The following is a 23,432-nucleotide window of genomic DNA, read 5'->3' on the forward strand; positions in this document are numbered from 1 at the left end:
CATCATCCGCCACTTCATTCCCGTTTCCTGAAAAATGTTAAAATAAAGGGGTGAGCATAAGCTCAGTAGGAAATGCCTAAGACACACCTCTTGAGACCCCGTGAATCCACACAATAAATAAGAATAAGGAAATTGGGATCATACCATGCCGGGAAAAAATATAACCACAATACCACATCATTAATTCGATACCACAAATGAATATGCCATGCAATGATATGCCATGCCATGTAATGTCACTCCCCATTTTCCAAAACCATTTCCATCATCATTTTCAAACCATTAGTGAACCCGTCCCATGGCAACTTTATGGCGGCACGAGAAGAGGATTGGTGACTATCCTTGACCCTTGGCAACTCCATGGCATCATTTGGGGCCCAAGTAACTCAATCACACTAGGGCAATCTCCCTAATCCCCTCTAGGCCTCACTAACGGCCCGGTCCCTAGGCAACTCCTAGGTGGCCGGGTTTTTCACAAAATCCTTTTCAAAATTCCTTCCCAAAATCCATTTTATTTCTTTCAATTCAAATTTTTCCTATTTCTTTCCCAAAGAGTGCATGAGTATTTCATACATTTCAATGCCATGCCAATGTAGAAATTTATTCCATATAAGTCAAACATTTACACTATACATGATTCATAAAAGATTCATAAATATATATATATATATATATCTATATATATATATATATATATCATGCTTCTAAATCACCAAATTCAACACTTAACACACAATAGGCATGGAATTTATCATTTAGGCATGCTTTCTTATACAACATCAACTAACATATATAAATATATACTTCATTTTGAACAATTAAGTCATGCTAAAAAAAAATAACAACACAAATTAGCATGCTATACAACAAATCAAGTAAAAATTCATCAAAGTGCAAGAAATTGTGCATTAAGAACTCCTACCTCAAAAGAGGAGAAAAACCCCCAAATTTTGTGCCCTAATTTCAAAATCCGTAGAGTTGGCCAAACAAGGAATTGTTTACACTCACACGTAGATCTCGCCGTACTCTCCAATTTGCCGCAAACAGAACCCAAAAATACCATTTGGTGAGGGAGAAATCAAGGAGTGAAGTTTGTGGGAAAAAGAAAAGAAAAAGAAAAACAGAGAAAGAGAGAGAAGCAGCGTGACAGAGATGAGAGAAAATGGGTCTGTAATGACCCTATGTCATTGCTTAATAAACAGGTGGGTCCCACTAACTAATAATATATATATATATATATATATATATATATATATATATATTCATTAACATTACAAGAATAAAGAATATTTGTCCAGCAGCAATGGATGTTATTGAGAGTTGCTTGGATTAATTGTAATTTACCCGCAAATGACAAGACTTTGTTGCGCCAGTTAGATGTTCTACCTAACATCTTTTCTTTGATGGTTAGGCATTCAATGGAGGTCAGTCTGATAAGGGGTCCCTGGGTCTTCTGGTATGGTTGTCTGTAGGGAATCCATGTTGAGATTTTACCTCTTGTAATCCGGGATTATACAGATGGTACAGCTGTGGAATTGAATTATTTACTCCTTGATTTAGGGCTAATTGGTAGGTAATTAGTTTTTCGATTATTGTATAATTAGTTACCTATTTTAGCTAGGTATTATTATATAAATTGAATGTAGCACCATCGTGAATAATATTGAAATGGAGTTTTAATTCTCATATTTTTTCTCTGAATTTCAAGATGGTATCAGAGCCATCCTTGAACCATATCTTTGAATCTCTTTGAATTTATTTATTTTTTATTATTATTATTATTTATTATATTTTAAATTCATTGATTCATACAACATACACATACACATACACGTACAACGAACCCATCACAAGCCGAAGCCGAACTGCTGTCTGCCACTATCAGTGATTTGCCATCGCTGGATCTGGATCTACCGTGAACCGCTGCATCGCCGCCTGCCAACAACGTTGCCAAACCAAGCCACTGCCTGCCAGCAACGAACCGCTGTACCTCGACTGCCAAAACACTGGATTATAGCCGTCGCAGGATTTTCTCCATCGTCGCGTCGCGTCACATCGCCGAATCTTCGCCAGATCATCGCATCACATCGCCGGATCTTCATGTCACGTCGCGTCACATAGCCGGATCTCCATCATCTCCGGCGCGTTGTCGGATCAGGCCGCTCTCTGCCGCTGCCTCTCATCCAGTTTTTTTTGTATTTTATATTTTTTGTCTCTGTTGCTTAACACTTAACAGAGAAGCAGGTTGAATATTTTGTTTTTTTTGTTATTTTATATATATATATATATATATATATATATATATATATATATATATACCCAAAAAAAAGGGGAAAAAAAATGAGTGAAAAAAAATATTGAATCCTTTGGGACGAAATCAGTTCCTATTTTTGTTCAATCTGAAGGTGTTTTTAATGCAGGGATTAGTCTTACTGAATCTAATTATGATGTTTGGTCACAACTGATGAAGATGCACATTGCTGAAAGGGAGAAACTCTCCTATATTTGTGGCAAGACTAAGCCACCTGCTAAATTAGAAGATGGTTATAACAAGTGGTTTGCCAAAAATCTGAAAGTGAAGTGGTGGCTATTAATGTCCATGACTTCAGAAATTATGAAACGTTATTTATGCTTACCCACTGCCCACGAAATCTGGAGTGCTTTATTAAAGGCCTTTTATGATGGGAATGATGAGTTACAAGTTTTCGCCTTGAACCAAAAGGCCTTCACCGCCAAAATAAATGGAAAATCTCTATCTGAATATTATGGAGAACTAACTGAGGTTTTCCAAGAAATGGACCATTGAGATAAAGTGGTCATAAAAGATCCAGATGACATTGAAACATATCGGAAGTCTATTGAGCGACTAAGGGTTCACATCTTTCTTGCTGGATTGGATGGTGATTTTGAACAAGTTCGTGGAGAAATTCTACGCAACGATCTAGTTCTAGACTTGGAAGGCTGCTACTCTTTGATAAGCGTTAAATATTTCATATTTAAGCGCCCTTAATTGCATTAGTTAAGCCCATTATTTGATCTGTTTATATAGATTAACTAAATATTTATGTTTTTATGTTTTTACAGGTCTTATTGCTAAAAAGGAATAAGAATAAAGTTTTAAAGGGTTTCGAAGTACAAGTCATATCAAGCCTACATTTCAAGTAATCATCAAAGAGAAATGACATAAAGAGGCGATGGATATAACCGTAGCTGAAGAGAGAAGTTGGTGTCAGAGTAGGATGCCTAGCGCCCAGACGCAAGAACTGGCGTCCAGACGCCATTTCCCAAGCTCGCGTTCGGATGCCCATTTTGGCATCCGGACGCCAAAACCTTCAGGGCCTCGCGTTCAGACACCAGTTCTAGCGTCCGGACACGAGACCACGGGCTCCCATTTTCTTTAAGTCCGATTTTGCCTATCTTAAGATATATTTTTTAATTTTAAATGGGAGATTCGGTATTTTGAACTTACGGGAGGATAAAGAGGGGAAAAAGGCTAAAGGAAGATATCTCATTTTTGGTTTTAAAAAAATAGATAGAAAGAAAGAGAAGGATTTTTAGGGTTCTTGGAGGAGGCTTGCAAAGATGGTAAGAGAGGAAATTCTATTCTCTTCTTCAATCCTGGAGGGTGTAGCCATATTCATGAGAGGCTAAATCCTTTTTCTAGGGAGTTGATGTAACCTAGACCAAGTAAACATGGTTTGATTTGTATTTCAATTTGGGGATTCTTACTGTATATATTAGTTTCATAAATTAGAAGTATTTATATTGACTTGATGTTCTTTACATTAAATTGATGCACGTGTTTATCATATGAATATAAATTTGTGTTGATTTGTTATCTTGTCTTAGAAATCAGATTAAAACAAGTATTACACTTGATTTCCTGTAGTGAGAATGGGAAAGAATTTATAGAATGGTTATATTGGCATGAAGTTAAGCATTTATATAGGTTATACCTAAGAAAGATGGACCATACTACACCCTTAGATTAATGTAGTTGGGTAGATGGTCCATACCAACTGAAGATAGTCTATGATATTTAATTGATTTCATGTGCTGTAACATATTATTAAAGGACCTTGATAGGCCATGCCTAGGGAATATGGTGCATACAACAATCTAGTCTAGGTGGATGAACCATGCTAACCAAAGATGGGTTATGCTTAGTCCTGAATGTATGATTTTCTTGACAATGTTGTGGCAGTTTTATGCTTCTACTCATCATTATATATATATAAGTGTCAATCCCCAAGTTGAGTGCAAGTTCTACATGTTTATGAGGTTCAGGTGAAGTCAATTCCCTAGCTTTTTCTTTATAAGTTCGATCCATCCTTTTTACATTAATTACTATTTTCTGAAAGTTAAATTCGTAGGTTAAGTGACAAACCAATCGATTTATCATTTCTTTTATCAAATAGAGGAAGTAGTTTTATAATTCTAATTGCCATAAACTAGCAATCCTTATGGTTCGATAACCCCCTACTCTAGCATTAATCTGCAATGATGAATGTGCTATTGTTATAAGTGATATTTTTTAAGTGGTACACATTTGTGCACATCAACTTTTTGGCACCGTTGCCGAGGATTGCAAACGGTTTTGTAATCAGAATTTAAAAATTGTTTCATTATTTGAATGTATATATCTTTTCATGTTTTTGATGTTTTGGTGTTGGTAGGGACTAAAGACTTTCCAGAAGGTTTAATTGCAAAATTTGAAGTCTTAAGGACTTTGGGTAAGTTTTTGAAGTTCCTAGTTATATTTTGTTGGGCCCTTATCGAGGCTATTACAAATTTATTATTTTATTCAGAGCATAGGTCCTTATCATGGCCAATTTAATTTGTTTAATTATTGTTGAATTGAGGAGAAAGGGATCAATGTATGTGGATGTATTGGTGAAGGGTTGTTGTGATTGTTGTGTTTGATGGTTGATGGTAGGTCGTAGATCATTGTCTTTACCACATCTTGAGGAACCAATTGATATCGTTTTAGTTGAAAGAACTCTTAGGCAACAAAGAAGGAACCTTAGGGATCCTGAAATTTTAAGAGAACTTGAAATGGAAATAGATAAAATGGGTAATGAACATGATAATCTCGGAAATCCTAATGCTGAAAATGAAAATTTAGCACTAATGACTCTTAGGGACCATTTTGTACCCTCTACATACATATCTCCATCATGCATTGTCATGCCTAATATTGAGGCTCATCATTATGTGATCAAATCTACCACAAATCAAATGTTTCCAACAGATCATGGGTTTGATAATAAGGATCCTAATAAACATCTTGATGAGTTTTTGGAAATCTGTTCCACCATCAAGATGAGGGATTTTCCCCAAGATGCAATTCATATGCTTTTCTTCCCATTCTCTTTGAAAGATAGAGCAAAATATTGGTTGAACTCTCTTGTTGCTAATTCCATCACTTCATGGGTCCAATTGCAACAAAAATTTCTTTAAAAGTATTATCCTATGAGTAAAACCAATCAAATGTGTCATTCCATTCTTAGTTTCTCCCAAATTGATGGGAAAATATTTTATGAGACGTGGGAGATACTTCAAGATTTTCTGAGGAAGTGTTTACACCACCAAATTCCAAAGTGGCAATTGGTGCAAGCCTTTTATGATGGTTTGAAAAAACCACATAGGCAATTAATTGATGTCCAAAAATCTAGATGATGCATGGACTCTACTTGAGAACATAAGCGAAAATTCTATGCAACATGGTTCTCGTAGAGCTTCTACATCTAATGTGGTTAAACCCTCAAATCCGTGTCAACCACGGACTCTTAGGGAAAAATCTTCTCAAGTGGATGCCATAGCTCATAAAGTTTTTTAGCTTATGGCACCACATCTCTCATCTTCTCAAAATTCTTCATCAAGTGTTATGTGTGCACATTGCACGAGTACTTTTAATAATATAGAAGATTGCCCCACACCGGAGCAATTTTCTGAAGGTATGCCAGAACAGGTAAATGCCATGTTCTTTCGCCCTGGAAATAATCCTTATTCCAATACATGCAATCCGGGTTAGAGAGATCATCCAAATTTCTCATGGAGGCAACAAGCCCCACAAAATTCATCATTCCAAGGTTATGGGCAATCAAATCAATCTAATTCTCAGTCCATGAACCAGCCATTTCAAGCTTCTTCAAGCTATCGTCCTCTTTCCTATAATGCAAATTTTTCAAATCAGAATCATGTACCTTCGCAACAGTCTCAATTGGATGAGTTAGTAATTTTTAATAAGTATAATGGCTATTCTTAATGGTTTGTAATCAACTATGCAATTGGTTAATACTCACTCTCAATCAATAGCCAATATTAAAACCCAACTGGGACAAATGGATAATTCAATAAATCAGCTTCAGAAGAAGGATACAAGAAAACTTCCAGCTCAACTAGTGGTGAACCCGAAAGGGCAGTATATGATTGGTGAGATCACTCCTCCGATTGGATCAAATATTGAGCAAGTTCAAGCAATCACCACACTTCGGAGTGGAAGAGTTGTAGACAATAAGGTTGATGAAAAAGCTAAAATTCTTGCCCCCAAGGATTCAACTTCTTTATCCAAAAATCTGAAAGATAGTCCAGAAATTCCAAATCCGACAATCCAAAATGTTGAGACATCTTATGAGCCTAAGGCTCCTTTTCCTCAACGTCTCATAGAGTCCACACATTTTGGGAAAAAGGGCGATAAAATTCAGGATATGTTTGAAGTCTTTAAGCAAGTAAAGATCAACATTCCTCTCCTTGATGCCATTAAGCAAATTCCACCTTATGCAAAATTTCTTATAGATTTGTGTACTCAAAAACGCATTTCTAAGAGCAATATTCCAAAGAAGGTGAGGTTAACTGAGCAAGCGAGTGCTATCATTCAGCATAATACACCTCCAAAGTTTAAGGATTTGGGTGCCCCGACAATCTCATGTGTCATTGGAGACAATGAGATAGAAAAGGCCTTCCTTGACTTAGGATCAAGTGTAAATCTGATTCCTTACTCAGCATACTTGCAACTTGGCTAAGGAGAACTTGCAGATAGATCTGTAAAGCGACCTCATGGTATTATTGAAGATGTACTTATCAAGGTGGACAATTTCTACTTTCCGGTAGACTTTGTGGTTCTAGATACTGAACCAGTCCATAATCCAATAAAACATATTCCTATAATCCTTGGTCGGACTTTCTTAGCTACAGCTAATGCTTCAATTAATTACTGAACCGGGGTGATTGATATTTCTTTTGGAAATATGAAGGTAAATGATGCAGATCTTAGGTGCCGCGCCCCGCCACATCAAGCTTGAATGAGTGCGTGGATTATAAGGCGAGGGCCAAGAGTTTTACATTTATAGAAGCCACTACTACCTTTCACTATAAATATAGCTAAGGCGAGTAGGAATCATCCCAAGGGATTTGTGAGGATCGAGCAATGTCGTGGAATCGTTATTAAGGCTAGTAGGTCGAGTAATCAAACAATTAGTTGGTTGGTTGATTAGAGAACAACTAAATTAAACTAAGTGATAGCAAAAGAATGCAATTGAGTAAGTAAGAGAGAAAGAGATCTTGGGGTTTAGAGATCACCACCAAGCAATGCATTTTTATACCAATGGCAAGTGATTAATGAGGGCAAATGTTGTGTTGCAATATTGGTGTGTGTGTGTTTGGTTGATTCAACAAGTAAGGATGACTAGTTAAGCATGTACTGTCTAAACATCATGTGAAAGGCACAATATATCTAAGCAATAAAGCATATATTGTCTAAACAACATGTGAAAGGCACAATAGATCAAAAAAAGTCATTAATCCTTTCATTAAGCTCACAATCAAAATACAACACAAGGATAGAAACATATGATACTTGCATTCAAAAGCTTGGATCATCAAACAACAAGCATAGATTGTCCTCCCATTTAACATTACACTACAACTACACTACATCTATACTATTAGCATGAAAATAAACTAGGGGAGAGACACAATCCATCAAGGAATAAGTATGAACCATCAAGATAATCACAAGAGCATTCCTTTAAACACTATGTTTTGACAATCTCCAAATCTATAGCATAAATACATATAGACATGCATCAATAACATTAAATCTAGAGACAAGTATATGAACATCTATTCTACCATACATAGACATATGGATAGAATGAAATGATCAATTGGAAGCATTAAACCACATAAATCATTGAATAAACAAGATCTATATATATCAAAGTGTCAAAACATCAACTACAACACTAATCCCTCAATAATACACAAGATTTAGATATAGAAAGCATGGTTGGGGCTAACTCTATCCCCAAGAGGATGTCTAGCCACTCATGGTGATGTTGCTCTAACCCTCAAAGGCTAACTCCATGGAAGAGGTTTGCTCCTTAGTTGATGAAGAGTCTCTAATGGTGTCTCTAGCTTCCTCCTCCTCTAAACTTCCTCTCCAAGAGATTAAACCCTAGAATAGTCTATATGCTCAAAAAGTGCATCATATTCCTTTTATAGGTAGGTTAAGTGGCACATAAAATGAGTTGGGGTCGTACAAAGAATATTCACTAATGATTGGATAGAGGACAGATTGCACAAGCTGGAATTTTAACTTTTTCGCACTGGAGGAAGTTTGATCGATCGAACCTTAGACTTGGATCGATGGAACTGGCTGAGATCTATCGAACTTAGGCTAGATTAATCCAACTGGTTGAGCTTTTTGGGAAAAGACAAATCCGAGATATTTTGGAGAGATATTTATGGGAAAAGGACAAAAGTGGTTAGTGGGTGGTACAGCTGTGGATAGGATCAATCATTTGAATAAGGACAAAAGTGTTCGATCGATCGAAGGGTGATGTTGGATCGATCGAACTTTTGGACTTTATGCTTTTGGGCCAAGGCTTGGATCTATCTTGAAGTGCTGAGATCGATCATTGTTTGATCGATCAAACCTTGAACTTAGATAGATCGAACTTTGCTGCTTCCCACATTTGGCTTCATTTGCTTTCTTCTTTCTCCACTTTGCTCCTTTCTCTGTTTAATCCCAGAATTGCTTCAATTAAGCTCTTATTTGGCTGAATTAGCTTATTTTCGGAATAAGTGCCTGAAAATGGAAATAATACGAAATCAATCTAAAACGGTAAAGTAAAATAGATAAAGGTACTAGAATGCTTAGGCTGAAGGGGTTTAAATACGCACTTTTCAGCGCTCATCACACCCCCAAACTTAAATATTGCTAGTCCCTAGCAATAAACTAGAAAGTAAAGGAATGAAATAAATAACTATACAAGTATGAATCTAGAAAACAATAAATAGATAACGCCACTTTCGTAGGGAACACGATTGCACTTAGCATATGCAACAAGCCTTTTAAGCCCCTAGGTTACCCCTAGTGGACGAGTGAAGTCTCTTGAGGGTTTTCAAAAATGGTACTCACAAACATTAAGCTCATTCTTTCAAAAGAGGCACCAATATTACAAACAAGCATCGGGAGAAAACTACCTCAAGTATGCAATTTTTCAAACATTTCCAAGCAATCTCCCAAAATCTTAACATCAAGCAAACAAATATGGTCCTCCACACATCAAGAAAATGATCATGCAAATCAAAACAGCTCTAGAATCCTCTTTGAGTGGACTGGCATCAAATGTGTTGCTATCTTAGCCAAGTAAAGAATTAATCACATCCTTACCCTCAAACTAGCACACAAATCTAGTACCGATCATCAAGACAAAAAGTGGACCTTTTATTAAAGCTTTATTCATCTAGGTGCGCTTATTCTTTTCACTCGATTCATTTTTAAAATTTTTCTTTTTTATAGGATCAAAGATGGAAGCATGGTGCAATATGTTGATCTATTAAGCTTTCTAGCGATTCATGAGGTCGAGCGTTAGGTCAATGACTCTCAAACCAAACGGCTTTAGGGCATTAGGGGTTCAAACACCCCTACGGACTTATAAGCTCAAATCAACTAGGCTACAAATCAAGACAACAATCATCTAATCATTTCCCACTTCTCACCTTTTGGGAGAAGTCCTAACTTTTTATTGATTTTTTTTTTTTTTTTTTCATATTCAATTATTAACCTAGAGTTCAGGCCCTCCACCTTTCGGCATGAGAAGTTCAATGCTTAATGAGGCTAGAATTCCGGCTACTTAGTGAAAAGGGGTTGTTATCCACCTTTATCAAGAATGAAAGCTTTCAATGCACTACTAGTCCAATTGGGATATAACCAATTCAATAATCAACAAAGCATGTACCCCACAAATGAATGCAAGTGTGCGCCTGTGCTAGTGTAGAATCCTAGAGTGAATCTCAAAATAATCACAAAATGAAGATGATGTGGACCATAAGTGCAAGCAAGATATCAATCTTTCGAAAAATTTACCCCTAAATGGCATCCCCAAGGCATATAAGGAGTATTGGACTCTCAAGTCAAGCAATTTTTAAATTTTAAGCAATATAGTCCTCAAAAGATCAAAATCATAGCTAGATATGGACCAATCATAGAAATATCCCTCAAATACACAAGTCATGTTCAAAATTTTGAATTTAAAACTAACACTGTAAAACACTATTCCCCCCAAACTTAAATGGCACAATGTCCTCAATGTGCAAAGAGAACAAAGGGAAGAGTATACCAGTGCAACTAAGCAAGAATGATTGGGACTGAAGTACCCGAAGTGGGTGGCATGGCCCCCCCAAACTTGGGATGAACTGTTGTCCTGAAAATTGGCACTTAGATAAACTCATCAGATAACAAAATGGGATAATCAGTGTACAGTGGACATGCAAGTGTAAATGGGATAAACAGATAAAGAAATGAGAGAGGTATAAGGGTGGTCCTGAAAATTAGGTAGCACTCTCTCACTGAAATCACTGTGATGCACCTGATGGAGTCAAACATACAAATATGATAATATAATATATGACATCCATAACAAAAATAGATATATAAAATAGATAAAGTATAGGTACAACAAAAATATCAAAGCTGACAGACCGGCTGTAAAAATAATAATGTACAGTAACAATAGTAAAATATCAAAAGGAGAAAGGGATAATGAGATAGAAGGGACTGGGAGCTCAAGAGGATGAGGTAGGACGGGCAGGTCTGGCTCCGAGGATGTCTCTGGATAGATCTCTGAACATGATCGCGACATCCGTGAAGAAGGCAGCAAAATCAGCTCTGTGGGCTGTGAGATCAGCTCGAATGGCAACAACAGCATCCTCATGCGTCTGCAGACGTTCTCCAAAGCCGGGGGTCATATCTGGAGCCTCAGGCATAGCTGAATCAGAAGAAAGCTCCTGAGTCTGCTCCTACTCATGAATGGGTGACCTGGCTGGAGAGTCCTACTCTACATCGTCTGTAGGGCGCTCTAAGTCTATATCTAAATACTCGGTAGCTAGATCAACTGGTGCGTCGTCCGCTGCGGGATGTGCTGCTGCTGCTTCTGCTGGTGCTGGTACCTCTGCCTGGGCCTGTGCCTGTGCCTCCTCTAGCTCTAACTCCGCTACAGCCACTACCGCGTGGTCCTGCAGCCAGGTAATAATAGAGCGGTAGCTCTTGTTCTAGTCCTTCCTGAGGAAGTGACAGGAACCTCTCTCAGGGTGCTCCCGAGGATGGATGGGGTAGCGCTGATCTATGAGAATCTGGGTGATGAGGTGGCTGAAGGGAAGAGACTTAGCCTGTTAGGGCGTCTCCTTGCTGATGTACTCGTCATACAGCTTCCTCATCACACTCCAGATGAGCGCGGGAATGGACACCCAGTGCCCGGTGTAAAAGGAGTAAAGGGCTGTCAGATAATCGCCCCTCCTCTGAATATTGTGCCCGGCTATGTATATGTTCTGATAGAGAACAGAATCGGTAAACCAAAGGTCGTCGGGAAGGAATGTCTGAGTGGCGAAGGTTTCGCCACTGGCATGGTGACCTGTGACAAAAACTGCCATGTCAGCATAGAAAGGCTTGAATAGCCTCGAATATGTGTCCTGAAGCTCTGGAAGACATCTGTGTGGATAGCGGCAAGAGCGGGCTAAAGAGTCCACTGTGATGGTGATCGGATGGCCATCAACAGAAGTGACCATCTCGGCTGTGGTACGCGGGGATGGTCGGAGGTTCTGGTAGAACAACCGTACCAGCCGCGGGTAGACCGGCTCTGTGACGGGGCAAGAATAGCGGCCAGGCCCCTCTGAATGATATCATGGTAGGCGGATCGAGTCAACACAGATCTAGAGAAGAAGGCCGTGTCGAACTCTGACTCATGGTCGAGCGTCATGTGATCATATCGAGGCGTGGGCCTATCACGCTCCAGATGAGCTGGCTGAGCGGGTATATGTGAATGCTCAGCTCCAGTCTACGGTGGAGATAGTGATGGAGTGAATGCAGGATAAGCCGCAGAGGTGGATGATATGTGGTCATCCTCGGCCTCATGGGATGGTGACTGAGGTGGGATAACCTGTGCTGGCTCCCGCTGTGCATAAGAGGGCTCTGCTGGCTCCTCTATCCATGGCTTAATATGTCGGGTGGGCCCATGTTACCTGTTGGCAATGGTCTTCCTTTTAACCATAGCCTGCAAAAAGAAAAAGAAAAACTTGCAATGGGAGTTAGTGCCATAATAAGAAATTTTTAAGCACGAAATAGAAACATGTATGTCAAGTAAACTAGACAAAACAAATATGACATGAATCTATGCATGTGGTAGAATGTGAAACATGCTAAACAATGTAAGTATGAAATGCATCCAATATGGAATATCACAGGCATTGGGCATAGATATGATAGCATGAACATAAGATATGATGAATGAAGTGTGTGTGTGAGATTTGTGAAGTTCGATTGATAATAAAAAGAAGTGAGATCGATCACAAAAGTTGGATCGATCGAAAGTAAGTGAGATCGATCTTACAACTTTGATCGATCGGAGACATGAGTTCGATCGATCTACCAAGATCAATCGGAGATACAAGTTCGATCGATCGAACTGTGCAATGTTGAAAACTCAAAGGTCACAGATCTGTGACTTTGGAAGCATGGGGCCCACACGAACGTGTTCGTGGGCCCAACAACACATCAAATCAACAATACCCATCACTGAACGAGGCCCAAACTCCTAATATGAGATCAAAATCCGAAAATATGCAAAATATATACACGAAGCAACACACAAATATATATATGGAAATACAGTGCTTCGAAGCTCAAAAATGGTGGATTTGATCATTTAATAAGCATGGATACATGAAATCTAAGCCGAAAATCAAGCATAAGGTCACGGATCTTACCTCAAATGGATGGGAAGAGATGAGATGAAAAGAGGAAGATGAAATCCGAGATTTGGAAAGATGAAGAGACGGTCGAAGTTCACTGACTTCGCCGGAGGTTTACCGGAGGTGGGAGAGGTGATGATGCACAGTGACGGCGACAAGAGGGGGGGTCAGGGTTTGAGAGAGGGTGAGATCGATCTAAATGATCGATCTTGAGAACCCTCGATTCTATTTTTAAAAACATTCCCGATAGAGTTCGATCAAACTCAACTATGATCGATCGAACTTTGATGAACTCTCTTTAAAGTATTTTTGGATATTTGAAATTTTTGAAAATCGCAAAATTAAAATTAAAAATTGGAATTAAAATTAAAAATTGGAAAATAAAGTAAAATATTTTTGGTTTTTTTTAATTTAATTTTAATAAAATTATTGAATAAACACTAATAATTAAAAATTAATTAAAATAGAATATTTTTGAATTTTTGAAAACTTTTTGAAAAATAAAATAAAATAAAATGAAAATAAAATAAAAGTGAAAATATTTTTGGATTTTTGAAAATTTGAAAAGTCAAAATAGTGAAATGAAGAACTGAGATCGATCGAAACAAGAGTTCGATCGATCAGACAGAGAGCAAAAATATGCAGGTTTTTGGCTCAGAAAATTGGCTAAGTGTTGGAACATGAGATCGATCAAACTTGGAAGTTGGATCGATCGAAGAACTTTCAGATCGATCTTGGAATGTTTCGATCGATCAAACAGAGAGCTTAAATATGCAGGTTGATACAGGCTCAAAAATTTTCTAAGTGTTAAATTATGAGATCGATCGAACTTGAAAGTTAGATCGATCGAAGGTCTCTTGATCTGATCTAAGAGTTAGTTCGAACGATGGGACAGAGAGGTGATTTGGATGCAGGTTTCTGTAGGTCGAAAATTTTTCTAAGTGTTGGATGCAGAATGGAGTTCGATCGATCGAACTCAAGTTTAAGATCGATCGAACTATGCAGAATGCTCATTAATGACAGGAAAGCTTATGCAATCCTCACCAAAGTTCCTTGAAATGCATATGAACCAAAAACAAGCATCTAGACTTCGCAAGAAATGAAATAAAAGATAGAAATGGGGGAGGAATAGGGTTTTGACACCCTACGAATGCTTTTGCTAGTCTTTAACGTCTCTAGCAAGACATTGGGCTCTTTTAATGCATCCCCTCCTTGTTGGGGTGATAGATGCTTTGAACTCTACCCAACAAATGGTTCTTTGAAGAACTTATTGGATTAAGCTCAAAAGAAATCTTTGGTCCATTGTCTATGCAATTACAACCTTTGGGCTTCCATGCCCTTTCAAAGCAAGAGTTTGAAACAAGATTTTTAGAATGCGAGGTTGAAGATGATCCTTTGAAAGTTTTGGTCTTACACAAAAGCTCATTTCCTGACATTGAAGATCGTGACATTTATCTACAACATTAACTTCTCCTTCATATTTGTCAAATGAATTGGGCATGGGATTAAAGATATTCAACTTCACCTTCATGTGGTCAAATGAGATCTTCATTATCCCCGTCCTACAATTAATGTTGGCATTCGCGGTTGCCAAGAAAGGACGGCCAAGGATAACGGGAATTTGGCTTTTAGGGTTGGGAACCGGTTCCGTGTCTATGACAATGAAATCAACCGGGAAGAAGAATTTATCAATCTTTATCAAAACATCCTCAATTATACCCCTAGGCTTCTTAATGGATCGGTCGGCAAGTTGCAAAACTACCGACGTCGGTTTCAATTCACCTAGGCCCAATTTGACATAAACCGAGTATGGAAGAAGGTTAGCACTTGCTCCTAAGTCAAGAAGCGCCCGATAAATGATATGATCACCAATAATGCATAATGTAGTGGGTGAACCGGGGTCCTTAAACTTTAGAAGAGTGTTATGTTGCAAAATTGAGCTTACTTGCTTGGTCAAAACCACTTTTCTTGGTGCTTGGTTCTTGTTCTTCTGCTTTTAGGTGCACAAGTCTTTCAAGAATTTGGCATAAGCCGGAATTTGCTTGATTGCATCTAATAGTGGAAGATTAACTTTCAGTTGCCTAAACATTTCTATGATTTCATTGGTTTTTGCCTTTTGCTTGTCTTTTGAAATGGATCCCTTTAAGGCATCTAGAAATGGAACTTTTGGTTCAAATACTTTTTCAAAATTTTCTTTTGAACTCTCTTCAACACAAGAAGTTTTCAAATCATTTTTCAACAAAACCTTTTCAACATCATTGTTCAAAACTTCTTTTTCAAACACATCTTTCAAGACTTTCCAATTTACAAGGTCATGTACATACAATGAAGGAGGAATGGGATGTGAAACGGGACGGGTGACAACTTGAGGTTGCATCGGTTCACTATCTTCATTTGACATTCCAACTTGATTGTCCACAATCCTACCACTCCGCAAGGTAGTCACCGCATTAACATGTTCAATGGTGTGGCCTTTTGATGAGGAATGGGTTTCCACAACACATTGTTGCTTAGGTGGGGCATTAATAGGTATCTTTCCCTTCTCTCTTGCATTGAGAGTGCTTGCTATTTGCCCTACTTGGGTTCTAGCTTCGCAATAAATTGAGAGTGAGAATGAAGCAATTGAGTGTTAGCCTCTAAAGTGCCCAAAGCATTCAAAACTTTCTCTTCAAATGCGGGACTTCTAGTATTACCTTAGGAATAAGATTAGTTGGGAAAATAAGAATTAGCAAATTGATTCCCTTGTGATTGATAAGGTCTATAACCTTGAGATCCTTGGTTTTAAAGTGGAGGTGGAATGTACTTCCCTTGAAAATCGCCTTGGGAAGGGTTTGAGCCCTCTCCTTGGTTTTTCCAAGAGAAATTCGGATGATTCCTCCAACTTGGATTATAGTGAGTACCATAAGGATTGTTCCCTTGGTTCACAAAAGTTGCATTGACTTGTTCATTAGGTTCATTTTACACTTGTCCGTGAGGACAATGAGAAGTAGAATGAAGAACACTAAAACAAGTCATACATATTTCATTTGATGCACGATGAGAATGGTTAGGGAAGGAAGATACTTGGTTCGCCGAGTTTTGGTTTATCAAAAATTGATCAAACCTTTGAGATGAAGACTTCATTTCGGTGGCTATTTCATTTGAATGGTCGACTTGATGTAAGCCAACACTCTTCCTACCTTGTGAATTTCTACCATTCTTGGATGATAGTGTTCTATGCAAAGAATTTTCACTCATGCTTTCATAGAGACGCCATACGTCATCCTCATACCTATCAATATATGAGCCACCCATGGAAGCATCTACCATACCCTTATAGTTATCCGATAAGCTCTTAAAGAAGTATTGAACTAATTGTCATTTGGGCATGTCATGATGTGAACACTTCCTAAGCAATTCATTGAAGCATTCCCATGCTTCATGAAACGTTTCTCCATCCCCATGTGAAAATTCTCGAATTGAGGTTCTTATGGCATTGGTCTTAGAAACCAGATAGGACTTTTTCAAGAACTCTTCTTGCATTTCTGCCCAAGAAGTGATTGAAAAAGGTCTAAGATTGTTAACCAATATTTTGCCTTGTCTTTTAAGGTGAATGGAAAAAGTTTGAGTCTTAAAACCTCTTCCGGCATGTCCGTATATTTTACGATGGAACAAACTTCAAGAAACTCATCTAAATGCTTGTAAGGTTCTTCACTTGGAAGTCCATGATAGTTAGGAAGCATTTGAATGATTTGTGGCTTAATTTCATAATGATGTGCTCTAAATGGAGGCAATTGGATGCATGTAGGTACATTATACTCATTAGGCACATAATGGTCTCTTAAAGCAAGAGGTGGATTAGCTACTTGAGGTGCAACATGAACACATTGGTTTTGAATTCCTTGATTGTTGATGGGAGGTTGTGGAATATACATTGGCCTTGGCATTCCATATGGAACTTGGCCTTGTTGTTGTGGTGGTTGGTGAATGAATGGGCTAGGCATGCCTAATGGTACTTGTATGTTCTCATTGTACACATTGGGATGAAGGATACCTTGTTGGTCTATGTGACCAAGGTCCTCAACATAATTATCATTATGGTCATCCATTGATAGATTGGCTCTATTTGAACTTTTTCTTCCCCTAGGATTTCTAACGATAGATTCAAGATGCAAATCAAGAGGGACAAGAGTTGGTCTCAATGAATGATGTCCATGCATGCACAATGCAAAACACAACAAATACAAAGAATGACAAACACTATGCCTTCACAACAATGCAATTAGACTTCTTCTACAAACACTTAATTCATACTCCCATGCTTTAACAACAACGATGCAAGATAATTAAAAATAAGCCTCCACGCGGGCCGACGATTTAACTAAGGGATTGAGTAAAGAAAGTCTCACAAAGGTCCTTTAGCACTTTAACTCCAAATTTAAAGCTTAGCTTAGCAATTTTTTTAGAATTTTTAGCTTTTTACTTTCTTTGCTTGCTTGAATGCTTGATGGCTCCTTTTCTTGCTTCCTCTCCAATAATGCACCTAGTCAAGTAAGAACAACACAATAAGTATCCAAAAAGAAAAATAGAAGTAAAGTAAAGACACGATCAAAAGAGTACTAATCCTAATCAATTCCACAATTCCAACGTTGCCAAATCTAATCAATCAATCCCCAACAACGGCGCCAAAAATTGATGCGGGGGCGATGTGTCGCCGCACCACCACCGTCGAGCTTGAATAAGTGCGTGGATTATAAGGCGAGGGCCAAGAGTTTTACATTTATAGAAGCCACTACTACCTTTCACTACAAATATAGCTAGGGCGAGTAGGGATCGTCCCAAGGGATTTGTGAGGATCGAGCAATGTCGAGGAATCGTTATTAGGGCTAGTAGGTCGAGTGATCAAATAATTGGTTGGTTGGTTGATTATAAAATAACTAAATTAAACTAAGTGATAGCAAAATAATGAAATTAAGAGTAAGTAAGAAAGAAAGAGATCTTAGGGTTTAGAGACCACCACTAAGCAATGCATTTCTATACCAATGACAAGTGATTAATGAGGGCAAATGTTGTGTTGCAATATTGGTGTGTGTGTGTTAAGTTGATTCAACAAGCAAGGATGACTAGTTAAGCATGTATTATCTAAACATCATACGAAAGGCACAATATATCTAAGCAATGAAGCATATATTGTCTAAACAACACGTGAAAGACACAATAAATCAAAAAAAGTCATTGATCCTTTCATTAAGCTCAAAATCCAAATACAACATAAGGATAGAAACATATGATACTTGCATTCAAAAGCTTGGATCATCAAACAACAAGCATAGATTGTCCTCCCATTTAACACTACACTACAACTACACTACATCTACACTACTAGCATGAAAATAAACTAGGGGAGAAGCACAATCCATCAAGGAATAAGTATGAACCATCAAGAAAATTACAAGAGCATTCCTTTAAGCACTATGTTTTGACAATCTCCAAATCTATAGCATAAATACACATAGACATCCATCAATAACACTAAATCTAGAGACGAGCACATGATCATCTATTCTACCATACGTAGTCATATGGATAGAATGAAATGATCAATTGGAAGCATTAAATCACATAAATCATTGAATAAACAAGATCTATATATATCAAAGTGTCAAAACATCAACTACAACACTAATCCCTTAATAAGACACAAGATTAAGATATAGAAAGCATGCGTGGGGCTAACTCTAGCCCCAAGAGGATGTCTAGCCACTCATGGTGATGTTGCTCCAACCCTCAAGGGCTAACTCCATGGAAGAGGCTTACTCCTTGGTTGATGAAGAATCTCCAATGGTGCCTCTAGCTTCCTCCTCCTTTAAACTTCCTCTCCAAGAGATTAAACCCTAGAATAGTCTATATGCTCAAAAAGTGCATCATATTCCTTTTATAGGTAGGTCAAGTGGCACACAAAATGAGATGGAGTCGTGTAAAGAATATTCTCTAATGATTGGATAGAGGACAGATTGTACAAGCTGGAATTTTAACTTTTTCGCATTGAAGGAAGTTCGATCGATCGAACTGGTTGAGATCTATCGAACTTAGGCTGGATTGATCCAACTGGTTGAGCTTTTTGGGAAAAGACAAATCCGAGATATTTTGGAGAGATATTTATGGGAATAGGACAAAAGTGGTTAGTGGGTGGTACAGCTGTGGATATGATCAATCATTTGAATAAGGACAAAAGTGTTCGATCGATCGAAGGGTGGTGTTGGATCGATCGAACTTTTGGACTTTATGCTTTTGGGCCAAGGCTTGGATTTATCTTGAAGTGCTGAGATCGATCATTGTTCGATCAATCGAAGCTTGAACTTGGATCGATCGAACTTTGCTGCTTCCCACCTTTGGCTTCATTTGCTTTCTTTTTTCTCCACTTTGCTCCTTTCTCTGTTTAATCCCAGAATTGCTTCAATTAAGCTCTTATTTGGCTGAGTTAGCTTATTTTCAGGATAAGTGCCTGAAAATGGAAATAATACGAAATCAATCTAAAATAGTAAAGTAAGATAGATAAAGGTACTAGAATGCCTAAGCTTAAAGAGTTTAAATACACACTTTTCAGTGCTTATCAGTAAAGCTTAACATCTTTAGTACTTCTTAGCATCCTCATGGGGAATATACGTGTTTCTCTCTTGATATCATTGATGAAATGGTTGAAGAATCTCTCCCATTTATTTTAAGTCAAGATCCTCTTGAAACTTTCTTAGCTCATTTTGACTTTGAAAATTATGATATTGATCAATCCATTTGTGAAGTCAACACTTTGTTTGAAGCCAATGTAATCTCAGACTTTCCTCCTTGGAAAGTGCCAAATGAACCTCTTCCATTAATTTCCAGCATTCCTCCTGTCCCTTCATTGAAATCTCCACCTCAACTTGAGTTAAAGTCGCTTCCGGTCAATCTCAAGTATACATTTCTTGGTGTAAACAAAACTCTTTTGGTCATCATTGCATTGGATCTTTCAAAAGATCAAGAAAATAGCCTTCTAGCAGTGCTACAAGAACACAAAGAAGCTATTGGTTGGTCGGTGGCTGATTTAAAAGGAATTGACCCTTCAATTTGTATGCACCGCATTGTTTTGGAGGAAGAAGCTAAACCTTCCTGAGAGGTGCAGCGTCGGTTGAATCCAAACATGAAGGAGGTTGTCATGAAAAAGGTAATTAAGCTATTAGATACAGGAATCATTTATCCCATCTCGAATAGCAGGTGGGTGAGTCTAACTCAAGTTGTTCCAAAGAAGTTTGGCCTCACTGTTGTTGAAAATTCTGTGAGAGAACTCATGCCACAACGTACTACCACTGGTTGGTGGGTGTGCATTGATTACAGGAAACTAAACTCTGCAACTAGGAAAGATCATTTTCCACTCCCATTCATTGATCAAATCCTAGAGAGATTAGCTGGTCAAAGTTACTATTGTTTTCTTGATGGTTATTCTTGTTATAACCAAGTGGCTGTAGATCCTTGAGATCAAGAGAAGACCACCTTCACTTGTCCTTTTGGAATTTTCGCTTATCGTCGCATGCCCTTTGGGTTATGTAATGCGCCGGCCACTTTTCAAAGATGCACGATGTCCATATTTTCTGATATGGTCAAAAAAATTCTTGAAGTATTCATGGATGATTTTTCTATCTTTGGATCTTCTTTTGACTCTTGTCTCCATAATCTATCACTCGTCATTCAAAGATGCAAAGAAACCAATCTGATTTTAAGTTGGGAAAAGAGTCACTTTTTGGTATAAGAAGGGATTGTCCTGGGACTTATTATCTCTAAAAGAGGGATCGAGGTCGATAAGGTAAAAGTTGAATTCATTCATACCCTTCCTCCTCCCTCTTCAGTAAGACAAATTCGATCTTTTCTTGATCATCCAGGCTTTTACCGCCGTTTCATCAAAGATTTTAGTAAGATATCTCGGCCTTTATGCCATCTTCTTGAAAAGGACACTAACTTTAACTTTGATGAAGCATGTTTGGAAGCTTTTAAGAAGCTTCGTTCGCTACTCTCTTCTGCCCCAATCATGAAACCACCTAACTGGTCTTTCCTCTTTGAGATCATGTGTGATGCATCCGATTATGCATTAGGTGCTGTTTTGGGCCAACGTGTGGATAAAACTCCTCACGCTATTTACTATGCTAACAAGACTCTGTCAGATGCTCAAATAAATTATACAACAACTGAGAAAGAATTGCTAGCAGTTGTTTATGCCTTGGATAAATTCCGTTCATATCTGTTTGGATCCAAGGTCATCGTTTTCACGGATCATGCCACGTTAAGACATCTACTTGCGAAGAAAGAGACCAAACCTCGCCTCATTCGTTGGATACTCTTACTCTAAGAGTTCAATATTGAGATTAAGGACAAGAAAGAAACTGATAATGTAGTTGCAGACCATCTTTCTAGGCTTCTTATTGAGAACACTTCTGATTTATATCCAGTTCATGACTCTTTTTCGGATGAACAACTGTTCTAGATTTCTCATAAGTCGCCTCCTTGGTTTGCTGTAATTGTCAACTATCTTACGGTTGGAAAAATTCCATCAAAATGGTCTAAGCAACAGAAAGACTAGTTCTTCGCTCAAATCAAAAATTTCTTTTGGGAAGACCCGGAATTGTTTAAGTACTGCCCGGATCAAATAATCCGGATATGTATTCCTGAATTTGAAGTCTAAAATATTTTAAAATTCTGCCACACTCTTAAATGTGGAGGACATTTTAGTGCCAAAAAGACTTCATCTAAAGTCCTTCAAAGTGGATTTTATTAGCCTTCATTATTCAAGGATGCTTACAACTTTTGCAAGTCTTGTACGCGATGTCAAAAGCTTGAGGCCATGTCTAAAAGGGACATGATGCCATTGAACTCCATTTTAATCATTGAAATCTTTGATGTCTAGGGAATAGATTTTATGGGACCATTTCCATCTTCATATGGTTATTTCTACATTCTCCTAGCAGTGGATTATGTATCTAAGTGGGTAGAAGTTGAGGCAACCATAACCAATGACCACACTGCAGTGGTCCAGTTCATTCAAAAGAACATATTTAGTCGGTTTGGCACACCTCGAGCACTCTTGAGTGATGGAGGATCTCATTTCTGCAATCCTTATCTTAGATCTATTCTCCTTAAATACTCTGTCAGTCATAAGGTTGCCACGCCTTACCATCCTCAATCGAGTGGTCAAGTGGAAGTTTCCAATCGGGAAATCAAGCATATTCTTGAAAAAACGGTTCGACCAGACTGGAAAGATTAGTCATTACGACTGAACGATGCGCTTTGGGCCTACCGAACTGCGTTTAAGACGCCAATTGGCATGTCACCATACCGGATTGTTTACGGTAAGGCATGTCATCTTCCGGTTGAATTAGAGCATTGTGCATTTTGGGTTATTAAGCGGTTTAATTTTAATCTTAATCAGGCTCTAACAGAAAATTGCAGCTCAATGAGCTAGATGAAATCCGGAATGAGGCTTATGAAAATGCAAAAATTTATAGAGCAAAGACCAAAGCATTTTATGATAAACATATCATTAAGAAGTCTTTTGCTTTAGGTTAAAAAGTTTGGCTTTTCAATTCCAGATTATAACTTTTCCCAGGGAAACTTCGATCAAGCTGGGAAGGTCATTTTCTGATCACTTCTGTATTCTCTTATGGTATAGTTGAGCTGAAAGACCCGAAGAATGGGAATCTTTTTAAGGTCAATGGTCAGCGGCTTAAGCCTTACATTGATAACTTAGTCCCAGTCGGATATATGGATTATATTATCTTGACGGATCCAATTTATGAGGACTAGAAGGATTCCTATGATGTCTAGCTATCAACGTTAAATTTAGCATTCCAAGGAAGTAATTCTTTCTATTCTAATCTTCTTTCTATACTTGTTATCATGAACCTAAAATTCTCTATAAATGGCTACATAGAATTCCCACTTCGTATTCTTTAAGAATCATTTACATGTTCAGTCAAGTGGCCATAGTGGGTCTCTATAGTCATACAAAGGTCTGGTAACATTTTTGGGTGTCTTTGATCAGCAATTCACAAAAGCTACAATAGCACCTGAGTCCGGATGCCACCACCTGATGCTTCTCGCGTCCAGATGCCACCACCTGCGTCCGAACACCGACACCTGATGCTTCTCGTGTCCGGACGCCACCACTAGCATCC

General features: G+C 38.1%; 1 pseudogene; it reads left to right on the forward strand.

Annotated features, from left to right (window-relative positions):
• The first annotated feature begins 16,621 nt into the window (after window positions 1-16,621).
• Window positions 16,622-16,720, forward strand: LOC132275753 (small nucleolar RNA R71; annotated as a pseudogene).
• The last annotated feature ends 6,712 nt before the right edge of the window (window positions 16,721-23,432 follow it).

Source organism: Cornus florida, unplaced genomic scaffold, assembly GCF_030987335.1.
Source record: "Cornus florida cultivar Cherokee Brave unplaced genomic scaffold, ASM3098733v1 CherokeeBrave_3.0.0_Hap2_Chr09, whole genome shotgun sequence".
Lineage (NCBI taxonomy): Eukaryota > Viridiplantae > Streptophyta > Magnoliopsida > Cornales > Cornaceae > Cornus > Cornus florida.